This window comes from Chlamydotis macqueenii, chromosome 1, assembly GCF_036417535.1.
Source record: "Chlamydotis macqueenii isolate bChlMac1 chromosome 1, bChlMac1.mat, whole genome shotgun sequence".
NCBI classification, from domain to species: domain Eukaryota; kingdom Metazoa; phylum Chordata; class Aves; order Otidiformes; family Otididae; genus Chlamydotis; species Chlamydotis macqueenii.
The window spans coordinates 211253538-211269690 of NC_141556.1; the positions used below are offsets into that span (position 1 = coordinate 211253538).

Consider the following 16153-nt stretch of genomic DNA (forward strand, 5'->3'; position numbering starts at 1 on the left):
AGGGAAGTCTGGATCGTTTGGACTGGACACAAAGAGAATCATTAGGTTTTTTCTGAAAAAAAAAAAAAAAAGAGCAATTTTGTGGACGTTGTGCTGTGTATTTAATTCCACCCAGCGGTAAATCCAGCCATCTGGGTCTCGGTGCTGTACACAGAGGTAGTGACAGTAACTCAGATAACAGACACAGAGTGCTGCAGGTTGGAATGTGATGCAAATAATCACTGGCAGGAGTTCAGGCTGAGTGTCAAATACCTGAAATTAGAAAGTTGGAAGAGCACTTTCAGTGCTACAGATCGACTATTATGCAGCTCGCCTGAAGACAGGGGGTAACTTGGATTTATTTTTTTGGGTTGATTCCCCCTCAGATATAACTGCCTCCTTCATGGATGGCATTAGCCCACAGCACTTGGTCACCAGAATTAGAGTAAATTCTCAGAAAAGGTTTGAAGCCTGAATTAGGTTAAAGTCACATTCATGATTCTCATCAGAGTATTAAAGAACAGCAACTTTCTGCAACATTCTCTACTGGATGGCCAGTACAACTGAAATGGAAATACTACTGAAGTAACTTTAGCACACAGAAGAAAATACTTGGATAGACCTTATTCTTGGTTTTTTAACACTTTTTGATGTGATCTCTTTTGCTGCTCCCCTGAAGCTTGAGTTGTTATAGAATTATAGAATGGTTTGGGTGGGAAGGGACCCTTAAAGGCCATCCAGTCCAAACCCCTGCAAGAAGCAGGGACATCTCCAACCAGATCAGGTTGCTCAGAGCCCCGTCCAACCTGGCCTTGAGTGTTTCCAGGGATGGGGCATCCACCACCTCTCTGGGCAACCTGGGACAGTGTTCCACCACCCTCATCATAAAAATTTTCTGCATTCAGTTTTTTGATTGTATTTCATTTCTGTTAAAAATTTTTTCCTACACAGGTGATTTTCAAAGCGAGGTGAACTTCTTCAGCAATCAATCTGGCCTTTGCTAGAAATTAACCACGGTGACAGAAATATCTTTTTGTATGTATTTCAGGAGCATTTGGATAGATGCCTTCTTTTACAGTAGTATTTAAGTACCTTGTGTACAGTGTTCTGTTGCTTTGGTTAATGAGAATTACTGTTCCATCTGACTAAAGGCCAGCCTGATAGCAAGTGAGCAGTGTACTACCCCTCAGCTGCATCATTAATAGCCTAATCTATCTAGAATATAAATGTTCATTCAAAAAATACTGCAATTACTGTATGGCTTCCTGCATGGCGTGTAGACCTTATCACTTGGCTAATTTAAAGCCTATGAAAGTACATGAAAATATATGAGGATAGAGTCACAGTTGATCTTAGGTAGGAAGAGGTAAACAAGATGCAAATGGTCTTTTTCACCTCTAGTTTTCAATACTGGAGACATTTGTCATCTGTTCAGTTGTTTAGCAAGCTTCTAATTAGTATTTTTCCCAAGCCTCTCTCCTACTCAACGGGCTTCCAGCCAAAGGAAACCTAAACAGGTTCAGAGATAGTAAATGCATGCCCCTGGGTTGTTCCACGAGCTCATGCAACCCCGGTTCGTTGTGAGCCCCATGTGCTCTGTTGTAAAGCTTAAAGCCATGAAGCCACGTACCAAGCACTGAGGCGAACCAGTTAAACCACACTAAAAGAGAGGTTCATGACTGAACTGCTTCTGACGCGATCAGTGCATGGGCACACCAAGCTTAGGTCTTATTGCCAAGACTATGTCAATATATTTATCGACATATTTAGCCTGACACTCAGAAGAACAGAGCGCGTACTTCACCTTAGGATCCACTAGCAAAATCAGTCTGTTTAGGAAGAAATGCAGGTTTAAGCCAGGCTATGAAGGACAGAGAGCACACCCAGCAGGAAGAATGGAGCTACCATAACACAATAAGGATCCGAGAAATGTGGAAATCATAGAATCATAGAATGGTTTGGGTTGGAAGGGACCTTTCAGGCCCATCCAGTCCAACCCCCCTGCAAGAAACAGGGACATCTCCAACCAGATCAGGTTGCTCAGAGCCCTGTCCAACCTGGCCTGGAATGTTTCCAGAGATGGGGATCCACCACCTCTCTGGGCAACCTGGGACAGTGTTCCACCACCCTCATCATAAAAATTTTCTGCATTCAGTTTTTGGATTTTATTTCATTTCTTTTAGCTTCACTTGTGCAGCTAGGATGGCTATCCACTTAGGCTGACTCTCCAGCATTGTACTTACACTCCTGTCTTGCGCCTTCACTTCTAAGAGCGTTGAACTGCTGCCAGTCAAGAAGGTCATGGTTTGCCTTCCTCCTGCTCTCCACAAACCTTTACATAAAGAAGTAGTAGAGTTGAAAGAAAGGTTGAAGCCCAGCATGCCGAGACTGGGCACTTGTCAAAAAGGAGAAAAGCTGAGGGAAACTTTGATCAGAGGTCAGTCTCTAGAATCAATATGACAGCCAGCTTCATGGGATTTCTGAAAGGCAACAGAAATAATGCTGGACCTCTTGTGAATAAATTGCTAGCACTCTTTCACGTATAGCGATGGCTCTTATGACTTCTCTTGAAATTTCTAGTTGTGCAAGTTGGTTGCCTTGAAATGCCATAAAGAAAATGTTGGAATAGGCACTGTTCTCCTGCTCTGTTCCAGCTGTAATTTCTCCTGCAGATAGTGTAAATCAGCACGCACAATACAGCCTCATACTGAGCTTACAAGTGCCACACGTGGCCACAAGCTGGAAGTTCTCAGAAATTTTCTTCAGATGCTCCTGCCTTCCTTCCTCCTCTCCGTCCCTGATTCCATAAGGATGACTTGGAGCAATTTCCTGTTCTTGTAAGATCTCACCTTTTTTTTACACCCCTTGCTCTTTCTACCACTAAAATCATGTCCTAGGGGAAAGGATCTGCACTCTACCTTCAACTGGTTAAACAGTTTTGTTTAGCAGATTTTTGTTTGGTGTGAATCCTTGCATTGTATGTACCTCTTCAAACACCGTGAAACAAAAATGTTTCCCTTCTGGAAGAGTTTTTCTGGCCTTGCAGGCAGTCTACTGCATGCTGGTATTCAAAACTATTGAAAAGGAAAAAATAAAAGAGAGGGGGAAGGGAAGGGAAGGGAAGGGAAGGGAAGGGAAGGGAAGGGAAGGGAAGGGAAGGGAAGGGAAGGGAAGGGAAGGGAAGGGAAGGGAAGGGAAGGGAAGGGAAGGGAAGGGAAGGGAAGGGAAGGGAAGGGAAGGGAAGGGAAGGGAAGGGAAGGGAAGGGAAGGGAAGGGAAGGGAAGGGAAGGGAAGGGAAGGGAAGGGAAGGGAAGGGAAGGGAAGGGAAGGGAAGGGAAAACAGAAAGGGAAAAGGAAGGGGAAGTAGAAACAGAAAGGGAAGGGGAAGTAGAAACAGAAAGGGAAGGGGAAATGGAAAGGGAAAGGGAAGGGGAAAGGGATACAAGGGGTGCAGTTTGATATTCCCTCTACAAGAGATTGACTCAGGACCCTAAATCAAACTGATTGTACAAGGCATATATTAAAATCTACATTTGGGTCAGGGAAGTCTGTGTCCAGTTTGAAACACAGGACAGAGCACTGAAGCAGAATAATCACAGTTCACCCTGTAGGTCTTTTCTGTTCCTAATGCCTCTGATTCTGTGAACCATCAACTAAGTATTCATGTTTGGGCCGTTCATACAGTTGTTGCTCTTTCAAATCTTTCCTCTTTGCTCCAGGGATCAACAATGTTGTCCAGCTCACTGATCTTAAAGCACTTTTTGTGCTGCAGGACTTGGCTTACACTGAAGTTCACATATTCTTCCCCATGCCAATAGAGCAGTTTCTCCAACACATGCTTTTTAACCATTTCTCTAGAGGATCCCACTCCTCCAGTGGGCCACCACTGTGTATTTTGATAGGTTTGGCTGAAGACTAAAAATCACATTCTGTGACGTAATTGAATTGGAAATCCCTGAGTGCTGGGAATAAATTGGTTTGAAATATTTGACTTGGTCCTTTCATATTTGGAGACTTGATCTAAGCTTTGGGTGCATTAGGTGCATGTATTCACACCTCTGTGAGCTGTTTGGTTTTGTTGCTTCATCATGACCAAAAGAACCCCAAAAAGTCTGAATTAGAAAATTCAGAAGTCATCAATCTCTTCAAGCAAGTGGGAAACTTGCTTCACTCCACATTTATACTCAGAACGCCAAACAACTGCTTAAGAGAGCAATTGTTAAAGGAGGTTAAAGCTGTGCCTAAACCTGGCCAAGCAGTTAACTTTCCAGCACCTCTGTTACAGTGCTTACCAGGAATCTGCACTCACTGACCCAGAACTATTTACACATTTTGCTGCAAACATCCCATTCCCTCATTTAACCCTAATAGCAGACCTCACCTGTTCTGCAAATAAACACAGGTCTCAGTTCTCCACGGGAACCTTTACACCTAATATAATCATTTACCATGTGGACAATTGACTCAGGTTTGAATGTGCTGAGTGCTGGGAGAGAAGCAGGATGGGCTTTCTCAGTGCTGTAATTGCAGGCCTTGTGACTGGTGTTGAGTTGACAGCTCTGAAAACTGATGATTTGCATTGACTCACAAAACAGGACAGGATACGATGAGATAGCGATGGACTAGGGGAGAACATCTTAGTCGTCTGAAGAGATAATAATTTCTGGTCATCCTCCCCAGGCACAGGCTTTCAGTTGGGAATCTGGTGTGGGTTCAGGTCCTACCAGGCTGTTATCTCTCCCATCATGCTGTGTTAGCATTCAGTTGTCCCAACCACCCAACAAACCTCCTAGGCACCACAGGGACATAGGATGGAAAAGAGGAGGCTGAGGGGAGACCTTATTACTCTCTACAACTACCTGAAAGGAGATTGTAGGGAGGCAGGTGTTGGTCTCTTCTCCCAAGTAACTTGTGATAGAGCAAGAGGAAATGGCCTCAAGTTGTGGCAGGGGAGGTTTAGGTTGGATATTAGAACACACTTCTTTACTGAAAGAGTGGTCAGGCACTGGAACAGGCTGCCCAAGGAAGTGGTGGAGTCACCATCCCTGGAGGTGTTCAAAGAACGTGTAGACATGGCACTCCAGGACATGGTTTAGTGGACATGGTGGTGTTAGTTTGACAGTTGGACTTGATAATCTTGGAGGTCTCTTCCAACCTTAAGATTCTATGATTCTATGGGCACTGGACCCCCCACTCCCTAGAAGAGCCCTGGGAATGTGGGTGTCTTGCCCCACATATTTCACATTATCCTCTTCCAGAAGGATTAGCTGCCATATTATTTTGATAAATGAGGCAAAGCAGAGTGACAGCATGGGCTTTTTCGAGTTAAGATGTGACTAGAAAGGAGAAAGATAAACTTGTAGCTCTTATGGATTAACTTCTGGTTTCTAAGAATAACATAGATAAGGCAGTCTCAATTAGACAGAGCCTAAAATCACATATAACGAATCTGAGACGGAAGAGATTGCTGTATCTGAAGGAGAAGTCACCACTGTTCTTTAGATAAGCTCACAGATTTTCAGACAAGAAAAAATAAATATTGCAAAAAAAAAGGTTTTCCCTACTTAACCTTCCCAGCCAGACTCACCAGGTCCCTGTTGTTTGCTTTGTTCGCTTTCTCAAGTTGCCTACCACCAAAAAGCAAGGCAGCTCAAACACAGGGATGGTTTAACCAAAAATAATTCTGTTTATTCTCCTATGTCTTTTTTTTTAAAACTAAGTTAACAGGTTGTCCTTCTCCACACATGTGGGACAGCTTCAGAAAGGGCTCTCCTCTCGTTTTTAACAAAAGGAAAGGTCCAAGCCAAAAATGTGCAAATAAGACAATCACACAGCCAGGCAGAGATGTCTCACCCAAAATAGTCTGCACAAAATCTGCACAAAAACAATGTCTGTTTCTTATCAGTCATGGCAGTCGTTTATTTTTATGAATGCTAGCGTTCAGTCACAAAAGTAAAGCAGGGCAGCATTTCATCAGGACTCTGTTTCCTCAGAGGTATTTCCTACAAGGTGTTGGATTCACTTTCTGTATGATCAACAGCTATCGCTATGTAATTACCAGTGAGCAGGTACCGGTTCTGAAGGTCACACTGACAGCGTCCATGTCCCTAGCACAGCTGCTTCTGTTTAAGGTTCCCAATAAAGGGAGGGAGACATTTGATTTTGATCAAGGTTTTAAGAAACACCATATCCACAGAGGCCGGACATTTTCTTTCTCACTTCATCAGGAAACTTTTCAAGATGGAAATGCAGGACTGAGCGGTTTATCACAGAGATGACCTGGCTTTGGCAAGCCTTGGATAGGTCACAGGCTTCCCACTGCCACTACGGGAAAGTTTTTTATCCTCAAATAGAGCAGAAGTGAGTTAGTACACATCTTCTGAGTTATATTTTGAGTCTGCTGTCGTTTTTCATGTCTTTTTGTAGTTCTTACTGCAAGTTTAACATGAAAGCATATTTGTTTGTGGAGGGATGGTTCATTCCTTCTCTGTCTTTTTTCTTTCCTTTTTTTTTTTTTTTAATTTAAACTGCTTCTTTACAAAGGTCATTCAAGTCCAGAGCAAAAGAGGATTAATTACTAACAGCCATAATTTTAAGACAAATTACCCTCCTGATATTTTGGCCGTCTCGCATGCATGTAAAAGCCATCTATCTGAGAAGATGACATGGGTGATGGTAACTTACAGTCGTGTGGAGGACTAGTGTGCTTCATCTCCCCTGAAGAATGATCTAGGTTTTAATATATTAATTAGAAAGGGTATAAAAATAATGTCATACCTCTACGCAACTTTTCTCATCCAAAGAAGCCAGGGCTTTTTTTCCTTTAATCAAACTGGGCAAAAAGTTATTCTACAGGGATGGGCATTGATTTCAGTGGGGTTGTTCACAGAATAAATGTACCTCTGCATGAACAGAGCCAACAGGATCTGGGACACAGTGATTTCCAGCCCCCACCGCCCCCCCACCCTTTCCCTGGGTCTCATGAAATAATGCCTTATGCTATTAGTAACTCAATTAAAATCGATACGATTGGCCCATGTGGAAAATGACCGTAGGTAATCAGCTCTGTTGAGGTATGATGCACATTTTGCACATGGCAAGCAAAGCTCAGATGCTCACACTTGGTGATGGTGGAACTCAAACTGAGAATTTCACAAATCCACCTCCCTCCCAAGCCCTCATCCACCAAAGTACATAGGCACCCCTCGAAGGATCTGAACCTCAGCCTGGTCTGAACTTCTCTAGAGACTTGAAAAGCCTGAGGGCTTCTACGTGTCATGCAACATGACGTTTTGTGATGGCATCAGTCTGTGCTGGTGCATCTCTTTAGTCCTTGGCAATCCTAAAGAGCCAAGGATTGTGTTTCAGCTCAGGACAAAGTCTTTTCATAAAGGCCAGAATTTTTTTTACCACTGTTACCAGATAATATCTTTTTTCAAAGGTCAATCATAAATACACTCATTCTACTTTATTATTCATAGCAGCTTCTGCTTGACTTCTGGCAAGTTCAGTCTGGGACAATGTTAGAAGCTCACTGTGCTATTGCCAAGTTGTGGAATTTAAGAAAAGACAAAAATGGCTGTTGAGAGAGTTCACAGGAGCCTTACATAAAAAGGCAAAATAATGGGAAAAAGTTGTGAGACAAGAAGAGTCTGAGTATACAAAACACCTGGCTTAGACATTAATCAATGTGGTATCTTCTTTAACACTTTCCATGCTCTTTCATTTGGGAATAATGTACAATTCTGCTTGACATTGCAAGACAGTTAATTAGCATCCATAGGCTTATAAATAGGATTTTAGAGAATAGCCGATAAGCTGGTATTATTACTGTGCATTTCCCTCTAGTTCTAGTCCCTTTTGAGATGAAGGCAGCTTTTATTAGAACAGATCTTTCACAAAACCATCTAGTCATTACAGATTCCCATTAAACACCAAGGTGTGAGGGGTAGATTTGTTTCATTTGCTTTCTTTTCAGTCTCAATGGCACTCCTAATACTACTAAAATTTCTTAAGCAAATGGGGTGATTTCTTAAGCAAAGTCAGTAGAGCCCTGCGGTGGGAATTGAGGGATGTGCTGTGCTCTTATCTGATCCACTGGAAGATTTTGGCCTGGTAGCTCTACTGCCCATCCGTTTTCTCCTCTACGAAGCAAATTTGTTTCTGTCAAACAGTTGGTCAGATAAAAGTGCAACGTGTAAACACTAAGCGTTGTTCTGCAGGGACAGCTCGGGAAATTGAGTTTGGAAGTTGAGTTTTTTCCAGTGACTCCAAAGGCCTTGGCTAACAGGTGGCAGAAGATGCTGCTGCTATTCAGAAAATGTTCTAATTGCCTAATTGCATAATGCAACAGGGATTTGCAGAAAAAAACCTCATGCTCAAGGGCATGTGCTTATCACCTGCCAGGGATCTGAAGGGAGCAATTCCTGCCTGTACAGCAATGTGCACTTTGCTAGATGGATCACTTCTGTATGGATTTTAGTACTGGCCTCCGTGAAAGAGACTACTGAATTAATGAACAAGTGAGATTGGGAAAACGTAATGGTTTGAGAAATACTGCTCCAAGAATTATAATTCCAATTCCATCAGTGATGGGTACAGAAATCACTCTTCCAGTCCAGTTTTCCATTACATGGTTTAACAGCCACCTTGTACCATTGGGAAGGATAAAATGGGAAGATATTCATTGATCCATCTCTTGGCTGACTCCACAGCTTCACAGCAACAGCAAGTGAGAAAGAATAATGAAATATATCGTAAAACTCTTCCTGTTCTTCCAACTGGTCTTTGCTCACAGCAAAAGTAGACCACGAATTATTTCTGTTTTACAGAAAACCGCAATAATTTTTACCATGGCTGGCCATGTAGGTTTGAAATTATTTTAAATGTACCTATTTCTTGAGGAACCACAGAGGGTAATGACTTAAAGAGATGTTTTCACAGTTAGGGAAAATCCATGTCTGTTTGAGCTTTAAACTGGTATTACTATATAATCAGTCACAACTGCTTTCTCTGAAGTGGAAACGTCCAAGGCCAGGTTGGACAGAGCTTTGAGTGACCTGCTCTAGCAGAAGGTGTCCCTGCCCAGGGCAGGATAGCTGGAACTGGATGATCTTTAAGGTCCTTTCCAACCCAAATCATTCTGTGATTCTATGATTCCATGATTCTATGATATGATACTATGGAATAAAATGCTGCCCCTTCCATTTTCTAACCAGCATCAACAGAAGCAGCAGACATGCCTGTTGCTGTGGAGATTTTGAGCCACAGACCAATCTCTACTCCTCTACCTGACTTGGCTCACAAATTACAGCAGCTGAAGTTTTTTTTTTTTCCCCATGATCCATTTTATTAACATACATATGTTTTACTGAGTAAACCAGATGGAAAATCATTTGCACATGCTATACTTTCCCATTCTGTAAGTAGGTCCCATGGCCAAGTGCATCATCATTATTTCATCAACTCCTGTTCTATCTCTTCCCCATATCCTGTCAGCTTTCTCTAGCAGCTCCTGGTGGTGTTCCTCACTTTGTTCACAGCAGATTTAACTTCTACTGCCACTGTGCTTTTTGTATTTTCAGTCTTCAGTCCTCCATTTGCTCAAAGTAGCCCAAATGGCCTTTGCAAGGCCATTTACAAGGTCACATGGATGGCATCAGTCATACAGTACAACAAAGGTCAAAAATTAAATCGGTGTACAAAGTATAGATCGTTCCATAAATGGACACAGTCAGGTTGCTGACCTTCTCTTTTTATCTGTGCTGTTTGAGACCTGTGGTAGATTTCCTTATATTTTAAATAATAGGGTTATTTCATGTCATTCGCATCAGGTTTTCACATCCTTTTATTACTTGATGTGAGTGTTCCCCCCACCAAAACTACAAGGATATAGAGAAATCTGTTTGGTGCTTTACTACCGAAGAGCTTTAAATGATTATAACTGTTACCAATACAGTTATAAAAGCCATATTGTAGTAGAAAACTATTTCTCAAAATGAGCCAGCAAGCATCTGTGTGCCATTTGAGACCTTGAAATATCAGCCTAGTGGCATATTTTTGTAGGTGTGATAATATGAGGAGTTAGTCAAGAAAATGCTCATAGGCACAGGTAGTATCTTTTATTAGAAGTGATATACTCAGAAAATGTAGACAAGCTCTCTTCAAATCTGAAATAGAAGCAGCAGACTTCACAGCTAAGTGCAAGTTTAGAGAAATTGCTTGGATTTTATGACACAGCTTGTACGAGCGTGTATGTATTTTTGCAGGGTAAATGGCATGGAATAACGGTTACCAGAACCCTTGTGTGTGTGTGTGTCAGGGCTTTTAATGTTCACACCAGAATGACCACTTTGATTACGAAGTAGCTGTGTTTCTCCCAGGTTTCAGATCCTCTGCTTTCACTGACTGGAAGGCTGGAGGACTCAAACCGTGCCAGGTGCTGGCTGAGCTACCTCGGGGACATGCATAATAAAAACCACAAGTGTGGAACAAAAAGGAAATGTCATGCCTTTTCACATCTATCTTTACATCGACTCCAGCATAAAAGAAAATGAAAAGAAAAAGGCAAAAAAAAAAACCAAAACAAAGATAGTGCTGTTATTGTGCAAGAGCAGACAGGTCCAACCAGTGAAACAGCTTTAGACAAGCAACTTTGGGAACCTTCCGATGCAAAACAATTTGTCAGCAGCGCCTTTACCTGTCCATCGCCAGAATCCCAAACGTAAATGAGTTTTACTGTAGCTTCTGTACACGCTGAGCCTATGACAGGGAGCAAGGAGCTTTTACTTTTCTTAAAGCATCTCCAGATGTGCATTGTTTTCCCGTGGGCATGTGGTGGGTTAGTTCATGCCCAAAGGCATGGGGATAGACAGCAGCTTTTTTTCAGCCAATAACGCTAAAAATACAACTCATTCCTCCTGTACGAAGTCTGTGTTCAGGTGACTCTTGACTGTTTAAGATATATTTGGAAATAACCCATGTTTACCACTATGTGTGTTAGCAATTTCAAGCAGTGGCTCTTCAGCACAATTTTGTTTGTTTGTTTGATTACACAAACAGGCACACACCCAAATCTACTCACTGTCTACACTATGAGCTCTGTGTTCTCTACATCTATGAAAAAAATCAAGGTCCAACATAACCAAAAAATCCTGAGCTGCTGGCTGTCAGAAATTCTTTCAGTAAAGAAAGGTGAATTTTGGTTCTTTGCTCTAAAGACTGGGGTCTGCAAATTGCGAATTTTATGCATACTCCATCACAAAAAAAAATTAGAAACCTAAGAAACTTTGTGAAATTTGGGACATTTGGTTCCAGATTGAGACCAATTCAGTTTATATGGAAAAGTTGTCAAAATTTAGCTTTCTGTACTTCCATGAAAGTGGAAGTGGAAGGAGGCAGATGGCCTTGAAGATCAGCAGAGGAAGTTCTAGTTAACCTGTCATATGGAATCCCTCGCCACCTTGACAGCTTGGGTGTCTCCTCTGTGTTTTCCTTTTCCAGTGAAACTAACAGGAAGCCTGTGAGGGTCAGTCTTTCTAGCCATCTTCTGAAGATGGGTGTGTGATAACAACACCCAACCCTTCTCAAATAATGTTGGAATTGGAGACGTTCCCCAATAAGTGGGAAACCTTGATTGTAGGCTCCATTCAGTTTGGGTGGGATTAGCTATTTTTAGGCCTTTTAAGGATTTAAAAGGGCTCTTCATCTCAGTGTACATTCCAGCAAGGCTGGGCAAGAGAGAGGTATCTCTCTCTGATAATATTTTTTGTTGATGCTAAAAAAAAAACCAGAGAACCAGCAGTTAAGTAGGAAGACATTTCATTTTAGTTATTCTTTTGTATCTTGTTCTAATATAATTTTACTTTACACATCAAGATCAGTTCTTAGAGGACACTGAGCAATTAAATGGCTTAATTACAGTGCCTAAATAAATACATTAAGTGAGAAAATTGAAGGTCTGGGTAATTATCCTAACAAAAATCCCTGCTTATTTTATCTTTCTTCTCACTGATAAGCAGTGGCTGTTACGCTTGTTTAAATTTTTTTAAATAATTTTTAGCACTCTTTTACAGTCAGCTTTTGAATTTTTCCAGGTAATTCAGTGAAATGCTTCAGAACTGCTTGGTAAATGAATTTTCCAAGCATTTTATAAGGCTATGATAAAGGGGCACTTCAGAAGTTCAAGTAGAAGCTAAGTTTATACTATTATCTTCACTAATAGGATCGCTGTACAGGGTATGACATCAGGAAGGAAGTACACTGTAAGATGAAGAAATAGCCCAGAAAAATAACCTGGCTGCTGCATTTTTCTGTATATAGGACAAGAAAATACTGCAATAAAATATCACAGGAAGGTTTCAAATGTACAAGATTGTTTGCAGGTAATTCTTCCACGAGAATTATAATACAGCCTTGTGGAAAACTAGGTTTTAGATTATCCTGGGAGGGTGGTTTTTTTATTGTGGGTTGGTTTTGGGGTTTTTTGGTTTTTGGTTTTTTTTTGGGTTTTTTTTGTGTGTGCTTTTTAAATGAAAAGCAGCACTCAAAAAATTGTCCAGGAGAGAAAAAGAGCCTCTTCTCTATCCATGAGGGTGCTGCACAATCAAAATTTAAAAGAGTATGGGGAAAACATAGCTCATATGAATATGTGCAGAGATAGCCAGAAGGCAAAAACTGGGGCAAAACTGAAGCCAGAGTTGCTCATTAAAGCATGGTGGAACTGCTGTAACGTCTGGAGAAGTGCCTCGAGGGCTGTTTAGTAAGAGCTTCTCCACTCCAGTCATTTGGCCAACACACATGTGGACGGCGCAGCAACGTGATGAAAGGCAGCTGGGTCTGCACGGTGCTTGCAGATCGGGGCCTTTAGTTCCAAAAGAATCATAAGAAAGAAAATAGCTGCACAAAATACTGAATAGTGTACAGAAGGTCAAGCCTGTCAAAGAGGTCAGGCGGGTAATCATCAAAATAAGAGATAAAAGAGACCACTATGTTACTTAGTCTGTTCACCAGCCTACTGAAGAGTGTTCAGTGCAATATAACATAAGTACACCTGAGAGTGGGCATTGTTAGACTTCCAGGACTCTGGAACAGCCTGCCCAGCCTAATTGATCAGGAATTTAAAATCAGACTTGTTATAGAAGGGACATCTGTGCTGTAGAGAATAACTACCTCAAAGATGGACAAGATAACCGAAAAAGGCTGTTTCTCACTCAAAACATAAGAATTCTCTGCTCCCGTTAGCATTTTATCATGATCAAAACAATTGCATTTAAAAAAAGAAAAGCAGGAAATATTTCATCGCTAGTATGTGAAACTATTCGTTACATGTTCTAGAATCATAGACTCATAGAATGGCTTGGGTGGGAAGGGACCTTCAAAGGCCATCCAGTCCAACCCCCCCGCAAGAAGCAGGGACATCTCCAACCAGATCAGGTTGCTCACAGCCCCGGCCAACCTGGCCTGGAATGTTTCCAGGGATGGGGCATCCACCACCTCTCTGGGCAACCTGGGACAGTGTTCCACCACCCTCATCGTAAAAAATTTTTTCCTCATGTCCAGTCTGAATCTACCTTCCTCTACTTTAAAACAATTACCCCTCATCCTATTCCTGTTAATTCTGGGGTAAACACCTTAGTCTGAGAAAAACAATTACCTATGAGTTGGAATACACGTAGCACGTACCATTTCAACAGTCAGGAAAAAAATAAGAGCTACTAGTCATCTTGCTTTCTTGCATAACTTTGATTACTGTGTAGTACCAGAAAGAGATTTCTCCTCTCCAGCACTGCATGGCTGGAATCTGTCAGTGATGGGGAAAGGATGGTAAATCAGGTGGACCAGTAGTTTGTTCTATCACAGCAAAGCTTGTAGCACATTTTTTACATGGGTTCAGGTGACGAATTTCCAAGCATGGAATTATTTTCTAATATTGCCCACATCTTTCTAAACCAGCTTTTTCTTCAAGATAACCAATTCCTTTAACTATCTCTTGGAAAAACAGAGCGGTTGAGGGAATGAGAGACAGGGAGACTGTTCAGCAAATGAGATCGTGGGTATATTTTCTCTGTATTTAGCTCCACTCCTTATAGCCCACACTGCTGTGAATCCTTCTCTGAACTAGTGTGATTTTTTTTACAAGTAATTCTGATGTGCCTTTTGTGTGTTTTGAATTATCATTACCTTCCCTGTATCCAGAAAATCTCTCTTATTTGGGACCTTTCTTTGTACAGTGACCTGAAAAATGTCACATTTTCCACTGAGTAGGGAACTGAACAAAAGTCAAGGTAAAGATTTTTTTTTTTGTTATAGGGCAGAAGTCAGTAAAGCAATGATTAAAGTATTCAAACTGAAGCTTTAAAGAACTTAATCAAGGCTTTGGAGAAAAACACAATAACATCAATGATGTCTCCGAAATTTTCTGAAGTCTTGCTATTCCATTTGCAAGTCGGCTGTTGTCTACTGAAAGACACACAGTCATTTTGGAGGAAAAGTCATTGTTCCCTTTTTGAGAGTGGAAAAGCCATTCAATAACCCAAAACTTTGTCTCTACCGATTTCCTTTTGTCTTGTGGGTGACTGTTGCTCATTACTTGCTAATGTTGTTCTACGCCCGAAATAAATGTCAAGCAAATCACAATTCTGGTCCAACATCAGTTTTTCTTCTGGCATAATATTGTCATATTTCTGCATTGCCTTCTTGGGAAATATTATTGACTGGCAATCCTTCCCAGGAGAGAAGAGCATCACTTACAGATGTGTAGCTATATTTTGGCTCTTTGCCTTAGCAAGAATTCTGGAAGTTTTCTGGGAAAACGAAGCTGAAGTGCAGGTTTGTAAGGGGAAACTTTAGGTTAGAGCAATGAGGGCTGCACATCTTCTTTGCAGCTTTTTTTTTCAGTGAGTATGTGGTATTCACTTCATCCTCCCTGGAAATGTAGCACTTGTCCTGCCTTCTGATTGTAGCAAAGGGACACTCTGAGCCTCTCACTGCCCACAGAACACCATCAACAGCTCTCTTCCACAACAATTACAGCTACTCGAGCACAAACAACTTCTCTACTCTTACAGCTTGCGCTGCAAGAACACCTAATGGCCAAGCACAAGATCAAGGTCCTGCTGTTTTGCTAGCTTCACACGCACACAAGGAGAAGCTGCCCACATCTCTAAAAGCCTACAGAATAGATAAAAAAGATCAAAATTATTGGGAGATACAGGATAGGTCTGATTTTTTTATGTGCCGTGCCAGGCACAGGGTACATGCAAGATTCACATGCGCTCCTGCGGGAGCGTGAGGTGGACATCAAATGAGAGTGGAACGCGCAAGGATCAGACCGGACAGGTCTGAAGAGTTCTTCCCCAGGTTACACAGCAGGTCTCTCTCTCTCAGAGTCAAAGAATCACACCCTCCATCAACGTGCGGGGTCCTGCAGGCTGGCAGATCCCGCAGCACAGCGCTGTGGACACCATGCCCTGCTCCCTGTGTCTAGAGCATGTTAACTCAGGCTCGGCATCACTCCGGTGGAGCCATCCCACCTCTCGTTCTGCAGGAGCCTCACACTTCCTACTGTTTTCAACTCCAGAGCCCCAGGGCTAGCTCACAGAAAGAAACTGCTACGGAACATAATCTTTCTTCTTAATCAGATCCCCATCTAAGAAGAGTCTTCTAGCACTAGATCACCTTGATCTCTTTTCTCAGCTGAAGAAAGAGAATGATCTTCTGAACCATGACTCTTGGATGTTGAAAGGAGGCTGTTTGCTTTGTTTGAAAACCTGCACTGGAAAAAAAAAGGGCTTTACAAAATTAAGGGAGATTGGCTAGAATATAAGAAGTAACAGTCACTAGAAAATTACTTCCATACAATTTTAGGGATGCATGCATCCAACTCTAATGGGGGTAAAGAGTGGGATCAGCAGGAAATTGTCTCAGTAAGTGCAAGAGGCTAAATAAGTAAGTTCATTACTTTTATGCAGTGCAGAAATCCAAAGTGAACAGTAATTTTAATGAAAATAGGAACAGATACAATCTCTTTATTCAGGCAACATTCCTCTCACCCCAGATTTCCTCCCCAGAGAGCTTACGGGTGGACGGGTTGGATTCTCACTGCAGTGTAACTTTGATACCCCTTTGTCACGCTCCAGAGATCTGCAGCCATATGTTTTCCTTGGACTGTACT

The 16153-nt window shown here is 41.8% G+C and overlaps 1 protein-coding gene across 2 annotated transcripts in view; it reads left to right on the forward strand.

The window, feature by feature from the left end:
* Window positions 1-16153, forward strand: part of TENM4 (teneurin transmembrane protein 4) — a 607238-nt gene that overhangs the window by 314947 nt on the left and 276138 nt on the right. The gene's annotated exons all lie outside the window — the stretch shown is intronic.